Here is an 11,213-nt window from a genome sequence, read left to right as displayed (position 1 = left end):
GGCTTTCGGAGCAAGGGGTCCCCAGTTCGATCCTCGGTGACTTCAATGTCTGTTTCCACTTTCCTCTGATCCGTGTAGCTATAGCTTTAAATATCCATGAAACAGAGCACTGACAGAGGGAGGGGGGTAAAAGGCGCACCGTCGGCTTCCATTGATACCAGTTTCGTAACTGAAGGAACTACCGACGTTAAATAAATTGACTTTGACTTTAACACACTTTATTGCTGACGCGTTCCTTGACCATATTTGGTACAGCAGCTATATTTGACAATTAGACCCGTGGCCCTTGAGGGCGAAGGGTCTAATTGTTTTAGTATTACCCGACTAGTCGGACAGAAAGGGCAATAATAAAGTTAGCAAATGCAAGTTGAAGAAATATTTATTTGGGAATAAAACGAAAGAAAGCGTCACGCTTTTCGCTACTAGAGGACTATTTATACTAATAGTAAAAGCGTAGCCAGTTAAAATGCAGGATTTGCATTAGTCCACTAGTAGGGTGATACTAAAAACTGATAGCCTGTGTCCGCCGAGCTAATGAAAAAGCTGGAATCTGATATCCGTGGTTCAGTTTTTTAACAAAAAACATATATACATAGAAATACAGAGGGAAAACACCGACGTTAAAAACTCTTTGAAAATCACTTCAAACGATACAGAAACCACACAGAAGACAAGATGCCTCTCAAACAAGGTAAGGAGTCGTTTTTATTGAATACTTCGCCTACATCTTTTCCAGTTTCATGATCAAGTACAAACGTTTTCTCCACTGAATACTTTTTCACTGATTGCGTCACTTTGGAGAACCTGTGGTTAATCCCTTCACACGTTCTTTCATGTGTGTATTGTAGTGAGCCACGAAGGTGAATAAATAGAATCTTTATTAGGGTCGATTTACACGGCCGAAGAGAGGGGCGGAGAAAAACCCTGGAAACGAGGTTAAGAAATACTTTGCCCAGTGACTAAGCCCTTAGTCAATATTACAAATGACAGCAAACAGTGGCCCTAGTCTCAAAAACTTTGCTTTCATGTCAGTATTACGATTGTAAGATCTGTTAAATTCACTCCCTTTACTTGGTATTGTCAGCCATTTTGGATTCTTATGAGGATTACCGCTCTAAACTCGTTCCCAGACTCCGGTTCCCCATTCCCTCATCACACTTCCAGCAACATCCCAGAGTATTTTATTGTCTTTCCGAAAAGGTTAGTCAAAAGCGCCAAGAATTTTTTCATTCCTTCACTCTCTGCCCTTTTACATTTTAATGTCGCATTCTTAAAGTTATTGCAATTGGATTCTTTAGCAAGTACAACGGAAAGTTGTGACATTCAGTTTTACCACCAAACGCCACAAGTACTCTTTTTCTTTGGCCATCTCAGTTCTATGATCAGAATAACACACAAACAGCGGTGACAAACATCAGATACAAATGCACACTTGAAATTATCTTTCACTTGACGTTTCGTATGCTTCTGCATTCATCTTCAGAAGTGACGGTTAATACGAAATTGGAGTTTAAATATACAGGATCACTAACTTAATAACTATTAACTATTAAGTAGCAATAGAGGTGACAAAAACTGATAAAGACACAGCTTTTAGCTGCTGACATATTCATTTAAGGTCGGCTTTAAATCTTTGATCAGTAGTGTCTCCTTTATTTTACAGTGAACGTCGGATTGCCCTTAAGCTAAAATTCCAAAATGATCCCACTTTAAAGTGTGACCAGTTGATGTAACATGATCTGCAAGAACCGGGAGGTAAAGGTAAAGTCTGCTACGAGCCTAGAAGGCCCATCAGGCCGGCGCTTATCTCCGGTTTCCGTAGCATGAAGCGACTCCCCCCTGTATGGGATGCTAGTCCATCGCAGGGTTACCCCCAACATTTTCGCCGGTACCCATTTATACACCTGGGTGGATGGAGCCGGGCACCGTAAGAGTAAAGTGTCTTGCCCAAGAACACAACACAATGTCCCCGGCCAGGACCCGAATGTATGGTACGTCTGGCCCGTGAAGTAATTTATTGGCCTGGAATGCGGGCGGCAATTCTCCAAGAGGGTAACAATTGCTCTGGGTGTGTTAGTTACAGTTCATCCCTCTGCCAAAAGAACCAATGCTGTCTCATGAAATTCCACAACGCCCATGGGAGTTTGTGTCACAGGACCTGCTTAAGCAAGGTGGACGGTGGTATGCCGTGACCGTTGACCACTACAGTGACTAGTTCGAAGTTGACTTGTTAAATGAGGAAATATCTGCAGCAAATGTTATTTCAGTCACAAAGGCAGAGTTCTCTCGCTATGGCGTTCCTAAGAAGTTCCTGTCAGACAATGGACCCCAATGTATCTCACAAGAGTTTGGAAATGTTGCTAAGGCGTATGATTTCCAGCTGGTCACACGCTCGCCGTACTATGCGAGAGCCACCGGTAAAGCGGAATCTCCGGTCAAAGAAGTCAAGATGTTTAAAAAGTCTGACCTTCTTATACAAGCCTTTTAGAGCATAGAAACACCCCACCTCAGGGTATGACCTACTCCCTAGCACAGAGGTTCCTTTGCCGTCGAACAAGGTCGATCCTTCCCTTATCTGAATCCTTGTTACGCCATTCTACGCCTCTAGTTCCTGTGGTGCATGAGAAGGAAAGAAGGCTAAAGCGAAAGCGTACTACGAAAAAACGGCCACTAAAGAGCAGTGCCGCTGGTGCCTGGGCAATTTGTTTACAAATCCAATGATCACCATCGAGGTGAAAGATGGAGCTTTGGAGCGGTGCCGAAAGAGATGACCCCGCGTTCATTCCTTGTCAGAACGCAACATAGCTTGCTTCGACGCAAGCGAACCCACCTAAGAAATGAAGAGGGTAGTTTCTAAAGAAACTGGGGTGCTGCGTCGGTGGGGAAGTAGTATACAAAAAATTGGCTTTATCAACGGAGTTGATAATGTAAATTGACCACCGTACAGAGATTCTAAAAGCTGACGTTTCGAGCGTTAGCCCTTCGTCAGAGCGAATCAAGGAATTGTGGGTTATGTGTAGTTTTTATAGTAGAGTAGGACCAATAGCGTAGCTCCTACTCTACCATAAAAACTACACATAACCCTCAATTCCTTGATTCGCTCTGACGATGGGCTAACGCTCGAAACGTCAGCTTTTAGAATCTCTGTAGGGCGGTCAATTTACATTATGAACTCCATTTTTGTTGAACCCGCTTAAAACCTGCTGCAAGTTTGCCGTCACGTGATCTCAGCAGGAGGTCATGCTCTCCATTGAAGATCCATTAGTGCCCACGGGCGACAGTCCTGTTGTGCCCCCGCCTACAACAGATGAGGCCATGCCGACCGCTCAATCCTCCGTGGTAGCTTCCCCATCCCCGGACCGAGTTGAAATTCCAGTGCACACTTCTCGGTGTGGCCGGCCTTTCCTCCAACCACAAAGACTGGACCTTTGATAGTGATCGGACGAATATTGCAAAGTGCAGAGTAGAGTACTAACTGGAATCATAACTGGCATTTCTCGTTTCTGTTCGGTTTATTTGTTGTCAAATTTTTATTTATCATCTTACAAGAACCACATTAAGTTGTTAAGAGTTTCTCTTTTAAAGGGAGGATGTTGGTGGGACCGCTGTATCCCAGGGGTCAGCGGTAATAGTACTGTGAGTGAGTTGTAGGAAAAAGTTGCGAACGTTTCAGAATAAATGTTATGGAAGGAGAGTTGGTATTCCTGTTCTCAGTATCAAAGGTAACGTTGGTCAACAGCAGAAAGACAATCTCACTCGCGGACCGCTAAGATTCTCTCCCAACGGTTTCGGCGACTAGTCACTGTGTAAATCGCCTTTCACCTATGTATTCTTTCAAAGGATTGCCTCCACCCGCCAACCGGACTTTCGGATGCCTGGCTGAGGGTTTCTGAAGTGGAAAATGGCTCGAAAAAACCACTTATAAATAATTGAGGTGTAGTTCTTGCTGACAAACGAGCAACACTGAAGCGTAACAAGCGTGACTTAAAAGATAGAGCCTTCAATGTTCTCGACCAACAGGTTCTTGCTGATTATGTTGAAACGCGATTGCCTCTGCCTTCTTTGGCTGACCCAAGCTAATGTTGCTACTCGATGTCATGCCAGAGTTGTGCGTGATTCATGGGTCCACCAATCGCACGTACAACAGCTGGTAACTATCTAGAATGGAAGGATTTGTGGATGCTAAATAATTCAATGTCAGGACTTCTCAGTACTAACAATAATGTACCAACATCAAGAACATGAAAGCGGAAAGATTTGAAATAAAATAGATGCTACAAAATCTTGTCTCTCTTGTTCTCGAACATTTGCAAATTCTAGTTGTTTGGCATCCTCGGGGCTAAATACAAAACTGATGACAGGAGACATTTCGAGTCCTAAGCCGAGACATGAGACAATGGACATGGAAGAGATTGGATAACCCATTATATGAACGTGTCGTGTAGTCCTTTCAAGGGGACAAAAAAGAACAAAATATCGGTTTGAGTCAATTGTCGCAGGTTTGAAAAGGAGACTTAAACTTGTTAAATCGATTTGAATGTTGAAATCACAAGTAAACAACGAAATGAACAACACAACGAGTTCCAACGACTAAAAGAGTTCCATAAGGGCAGTTCTTTTTCCCCTGTGTTCATTGTGAGCATGCGGCGTAAGCCTCACTCACTGCTTGACCCGAATGCAGGCTCAACTGTCCAGTTGTCAGATTAGTGCCTTCCCTTTCAAAACGATTGGTGTGGACTGTTTGTTTTAGATCCGCAGTGATAAGGTTGGTTTGAGCAATATTTACAAAGCCCGAAGAACTTCTGAAATGGTCACTTTTACAGATTACTTCATTCAATTACCTGATATTTTTGGAGCCCGTATGAAAGAGCTCTGGAGGTCAGTATAATTTGTCGAGTTCAAAAGGTCAAGAGTTAAAAAGAAATTTTCATTGTATTAAAAGAAATCGTTCATCGCTCCAATGGCATCTCACGATTATTCCATGAACAGAGAAATTACCTGTGACACTTCATAGCTAACATAGCTCTTTCGCGCTTCTGCCGGTTGTAAATAAGTAGCCTCCGAAGCAGGAAAATCGAGGTCGTTTTGAACAGTTGTCAGCTGTCAAAACATTCTCCAGGAAGAGTTTTTTCGATCAAAGAGGGGCAATCTTTGAGTAATGTCAGTAACAGGCATGTAAAATGCGAGGCGGGATTTTGCGATTACGGTTAGCGAGTGGAAGAGGCGGTGGGTGGTCACGCGAACGCCTTAATAGGTTAAAAGCAGTTTAATGACCCGGCACCAACTAGTTTGTCGTTAGTAGCTCGCCACCATAACAAACATTACTTGCTTTTAATTGGATGTCACCCTCTTCACCACTTCGGAAATTCTTTTATCTAACGCTAATCTTCCAGCTTCTCTTATTGGCTTATGGGATCCGAATTGATGATATTCCTTCTTCTCGTTTCTCATTTATCTTTCCATCTAAGTTAATCTTCCGTATCTCTCACCGGCTCCTTGTAAGAAAACTATATATGCTTGTTTGTCTTTTTACGAAGTTTCCTTGCTATTGCATGCTTTCTCCCCTCTACCACAAGCTTTTTAATGAAAATTCGTTTGCCTATTTCCTGTAACACACTGTTCCACAAATATAACCTTGGATAATTGAAACAGCAATCGTAGTTGTTACTATTGGTGGAAGACTGCGGACGGTTGAGTCATTTGTGAAGGCCGGGGACACACTGGGCGATACGTTGCTACGGCACATCGCGGGGACCCCGCGATCAGTTTCACCCCGGGAGTTGCACAGATTCCAACAAGTTTGAATTCGTGCGACTGATCGCAGCGACAGAATCAGCGCATGCAGTGTTCTCGCATGCGATAAAATATAAATGAACCAATAGGGTCAATTCACTAAATTCTTCTGGAATTCAACCCGCGCTTGTATCTGACTTCAAACCATAAGCTGCTGGTGATGAAGAGCGTACCTGTAAAGGCTTATTCTGAAAACAAAGTGTGACAACCATGAAAACGGAAATAAAACCGTCTTCAACTGAAACTACCGAAAAGCGTATGTCGTCACATACAGGTTTTGAAACGAAAATCAAAACTGATCAGAAACTGTTCCCTTCTTCAAACCGATCTCATGCTAATAAAACGGCATCACACAACTGAAAATAAAATTAAGATTGTCGATGTGAAATCATCCTTGACTGAAAGGGGAAAACTTAATTATACACTGTAATTCGAAATTGCACGAGGACGAAGCACTTTAATATTACGGCATTGCTTCACTAAAGGCTTGGATTCTGGCTTTGAATGTTGCTTTCGTTTTCCTTTCGTGCCGATGTTTTGTGTAGCCTTCATCTTATTGCCCTCGTCGGGATAACCTTTCATATACAAAATCCACCGGCAAAATGATTAGAGTAAACTCCGGGAGTAAACTTTAGTGCTCTTGTTGGCCTTGAAGTTTGTTCTTTGAAGCTGTTTCTCCCGCAAGCTGCTATTTCTTTGTTGGTTCGATGAGAGTAACTTGACCCTCAACTGAGACTACTAGTTTCGATCTGTCGCTGTGAATATCGACGGTCATTTTTAAAGGAGTCGCGATTATCGAACGCTAAAAATGTATCTAGTTACGAGCCGGCTGTCTCAGTAAAAAATTCTTTCACAAAAGGTTGTGCGTCCTGGAAATGGAATAAATTTGAAGTTTGTGAAATCCGTACTAGATAGAGAAGCCATGTCATCTCTTAAGATGATCCGGCATAAATGGTGAAAGAAATCTGAGACTTTCGATGCCTTTTCCAAATCTTGACTTTTCATCTATTTTAATTATACCAGTCGTAAAAACATGAAAATTAAGAAAACATGCAGCGTCAATCCATGAAAGGCTTTTCGTCGAATCAAGAAAAACTTTTCCAGTGATGTAGGGAAAATTCCTGGGAAAATTCAATACATTTATTTCCAGTCTGGAACTTTGGCCAAACGGAAATCGCGTAGTTTAAATTATCAGCCTCAACCACTTCACGCCATTTCCTTTCCTTGCACTGCGTGATCAAGATGAAAAAGGATTTCAGAGAGGGTCCTGTCCTTCGGATATGCCAATTTTTTGCGTTCTCTTAGAGCGCGTTCGATTGACCCTATTCCGGAATAAGAATGCGTGGAGTGATGATTACAACAGTATGTTTGGCGCGTTTCGAAGCAGCAAGGATAATAAAAATATGTTTAAAATAGTATTTTAGCAGATATTTGACAACTTTAGTGTGAATCTCCGTAAAAACGAAGGATTTCTAACTTGTATTCTATGTATTCCTATTCTGGAATACGGTCAATCGAACGCACCCTTAGATGATATGGAAACGGCGAAATGTTTCCACAGACGAGTCTACTTCAGTGGGCAGCAGGCAAAAGATGACGTTATGCAATGCTGTGCTCTGATGCGCTCATACGCCATGATCTGATGCACTAATATGGTGTGAACCAGACAGAGATCTGAACCTCAGACTTTTCTAAAAGTTGTTTTCGCATGAAGTCATCGCTGCAGCCTTAGTGAACGAAAACCACAACCGATCTCTAATTAGTTCCTTATTCGTTAACCAGTATTTGTAGATTACATCGCGATGATTCTTATATATGCTTGCAAATTTTGGCAACTATGCAATGACCAGACTAAAGCGAAATGCAAAAACTCTAATGGCAACAAAAGCAGCTCCAAAATGAGTATTCATCTAAATGCTCTTAAAATTAATCCAACGGGGCCTTGAACCAAAAAATCCTGTGTAGGTCAAGCTTGTACAAAGTACCACATGGAGAATACTGAGAAAAGTGCAAAGTCAAGTTTGGCAATTCCTGTGGTTTGCCGTAAAATTATGTCAAAGGTCGTAAAATAACTTAAACCTACACCGTGAAAAAGTCAAGGAGCAGAAAAACTGAGTTATCATAATGCGTTTTGTTAATGCACGAAAGAAAAGCTGTTCAAGGACCCACCTGTTACCGTGACGAGCATTTTTCAGTGGTAAAAAATTAATATCCAAATCAATAAATCCGTGGTTCATCAGTGAGCTTTTCACTTCTCAACAGTCTCAGACTAGGAAGTGGATCAAACATACCGCAGGTAAGCTCTCTCGGCTGTAATGTTTGAAGTCTTATTGGAAAAGATATCCCTGCGAAGAGTATTACTCAAGCTCTTTTACCCCCGCCAAAGACTCGTGAGATGGATCTCGTCCGTAGAGTAAAGTCAATACAGCAGTGTTCTTGAACGAAAACAATTCGGCTCTCATTACCTCTATTGTTTGTCCATTAGGAATTGTACCTTAAGCTTTCTGTTCAAGGACCCACCTGTTACTGTGACCAGCATTTTTCAGTGGTAAAATATTAATATCCGAATCAATAAAACCGTGGTTCATCAGTGAGGTTTTCACTTTTCAACAGTCTCAGACTAGGAAGTGGATCAAACTTACTGCAGGTAAGCTCTCTCGGCTGTAATGTTTGAAGTCTTATTGGAAAAGATATCCCTGCGAAGAGTATTACTCAAGCTCTTTTTACCTCCGCCAAAGACTCGTGGGATGGATCTCGTCCGTAGAGTAAAGTCAATACAGCAGTGTTCTTGAACGAAAACAATTCGGCTCTCATTACCTCTATTGTTTGTCCATTAGGAATTGTACCTTAAGCTTTCTTGCAAACTGAGAATCTTTGTGTTTAAATTGATCGAGTCCCAAGATTTCAATCACTGGAAAAGACACCTTTTTGGCCCAAGACCAGGCTTTAGAAAGCACTTCAATGTCTGGCCCAAAAACGTATTATTACCAGTAACTTTTCGCTTCATCAGAGGTTTTTCAGTTGTCATTTTGCTTGGACAAATTTGGACTAGTTTATAACAAAATGACTTTGGTCTTATAATGGTCTCATTATTAACCTTGCGTGCACTAAACAAAGAAAAAATGTACCAAAATGGAAGTCTTTATAGAACTGCGAATATGAGTTGGCCCTCAAGGCACGGACTCCTCTAAAACGTGGTTTAATTTAAGAAGAATTTTAAGGCCTTGCCGTTACGGTGTCATTGAAACGTTTTTTGCCACTAAAGTCGTTTGACAGCGACCTTATTGTTTCTTTCTTGTAAGATAAATTATTCTATAAAGGGCCCCCAACCACCACGCCAAACACTCCTAAAACGTAAAGGTGCTTATTTTACGAGGGTAACAAGTAACAGTGCACTATAGGGTTACTGATAAACTTGTGGCCCTCGCTGCACAGGAGTAGTAGTAGTTCTTGATAAATGTATTTTTTTAACAGATGCTGTCGAGAACCGAAATGTTCCTGTGGTATGCATTTCAGCTTTTGGCCTTTCTGGCGTTTATTGTGCCTTATTCGGGTAGGTCGATATCGAATGAAACTCGTACTTTTTAAAACATGGAGGATAAGTGAAACAGGTTAATATAATAAAGAGCTAACATCTAAAGACCTGGCGGGAATGTTAGACGTATCCTTCGTCGGCAAGGAGAATGAATAGACAGTGAAGTCTTGGTTTCTTTAGTTCAAGAGGGTCCTCATGTTCGAGTGCAGATCCATTTTGGAGACACTCAGTCGCCCTCACAACTAGCAAGAATAATAATCTGTGAACAAAAGACTTGAATTGCCACCCGTCTGTCAAAATCAAATTAATATTTCCTGACTCTTGGAGGCTCGACTCTGGTGTTGTTGTCATTAGTAACAGTAGTGCATGACGTCTGCTCAGTCACGATGTAATTCATTCAGCTGGCCGCACCGCAGTAATACGCTGATTCTGCTCGGACGACATGGCCTGACCACCTTGCCGGCTGAGCCAACATGAGAGGGTACTTGATGCTCGTCCTGTCTTCGTACTAAATAAACATTGCCTATTACAACTGTAAACCAGGCTAACAAGCGAGTAGTGCTTTTAATGCGTTCTTGAAGACGACCCGTCAAGCGGAAGTAGGGTCGTGGTGTTTGCGGAAGTAAAGTAACAGGAAGTTGCTATTTGAAAGAAGGTTCGAGGAACTTTCTGAAAATTTGTTGACCGGTCCAATTCGTGAGGAGTCGGCACTTGCAAAAGTCGACCCGACTTCCATCGTTACTGAGCAGTATGTTGCCAGAGTGTTAATGTCACTACGAACACGAACCAACGCCGAAACATTCACCCATTTACTTTGTAAGTGCTATTCTGTACGACGTTTAATTAAAGTTGTTCATGCACATATCGGTATTTAAGCCGCCACTCTTTGAGAACGAGGTATACAACAATCCAGAGCATCATCTCTATGGTAACCCCTTATATGGGATAAGGAAATTGTTTTCACCTTTTTGCCTGAATTGGGAAAATACGAAGAAATGTTTGGCTCCTGAAGAGTTTTAATTAAAGTCTTGGGGCAACAGATACCATGTGACCTCAAAATAAGAAATAAGAGCGCTATCCTGGTCCCGCGCTACCCTAGTCCCGGAAGTTTTTCTTGGGCCTCGAGACGGCCGCCCGGGAAAGACGAGTCGCGCAAAGCGGCGAGAAATCGCCGCAGAAGGTAACGAAGATCAATCAGACAGGAAGTTTAGTCGTTGGGAAACGCCTCGGAAATACAAACTACTTTCTGTCTCGGAACCTGGACGTCACTCACCAAACTCATTCATGTCTTAATTGCAGCCAATAAGTAGCCGATTAGCTAGGTAATTAATAACAAAATTAGGAAGTTTTTGAGACGCGGACGGCAACCGGAAGTGAGCTGTTTTCCCTTTTAACTTGTGTTCATACAACCCTATTTACATTGCTAAGTATCGTTTATCTATTAGAGAAGACTAGTATAAAAATCTGGGAGACACCACTGTCCTGGCACGCGAAACGTTCTCTTTCGGTTGCCGTCCGCGTCTCAAAAACGCTCGTGCTTAAGCTCCCCAATGACGCATCGAGAACTGTCTCTTGTCATTTAACAGACTCCAAGAAATCGATTCACTTCAAAATGGCAAAACCCGGGGCAAAACTGAGCCCTCCGTGGTTTACTTTGCTAAACAAGTTCAACTATACATTTGGACGTGATCCTGCTGTAACTGTTGGCAATCTCGAAAACTCCAGCGAGCCTGTTAAGAATATTCCGATTATTGTAGACGATGAAAGAAAAGGCATGGCTCTTCGAACACTAATTCGGGCCGGTTTTCCAATGGGGAACATTCACGTCATTACCACCTTGAAGAACAGTAAAGGAATTGTCTGGGAGGGGATCGTTATCGAGGAT

At 42.2% G+C, this 11,213-nt stretch overlaps 1 long non-coding RNA gene across 1 annotated transcript in view; it reads left to right on the top strand.

Annotated features, from left to right (window-relative positions):
- Positions 1-8,044: 8,044 nt before the first annotated feature.
- The window catches only part of LOC138006083 (uncharacterized), a 3,767-nt gene continuing 598 nt past the window's right edge, over positions 8,045-11,213 (top strand). Inside the window, exons 1-4 of the long non-coding RNA XR_011123843.1 lie at positions 8,045-8,089; positions 8,279-8,440; positions 9,268-9,346; positions 10,915-11,213. The exon at positions 10,915-11,213 is cut by the window's right edge and continues 598 nt beyond it. This is a non-coding gene — a long non-coding RNA (uncharacterized lncRNA). The remainder of the gene's footprint in view (positions 8,090-8,278; positions 8,441-9,267; positions 9,347-10,914) is intronic.

Source organism: Montipora foliosa, chromosome 6 (assembly GCF_036669935.1).
Source record: "Montipora foliosa isolate CH-2021 chromosome 6, ASM3666993v2, whole genome shotgun sequence".
Lineage (NCBI taxonomy): Eukaryota > Metazoa > Cnidaria > Anthozoa > Scleractinia > Acroporidae > Montipora > Montipora foliosa.
This window is presented reverse-complemented; position numbering and strand designations above follow the sequence as displayed.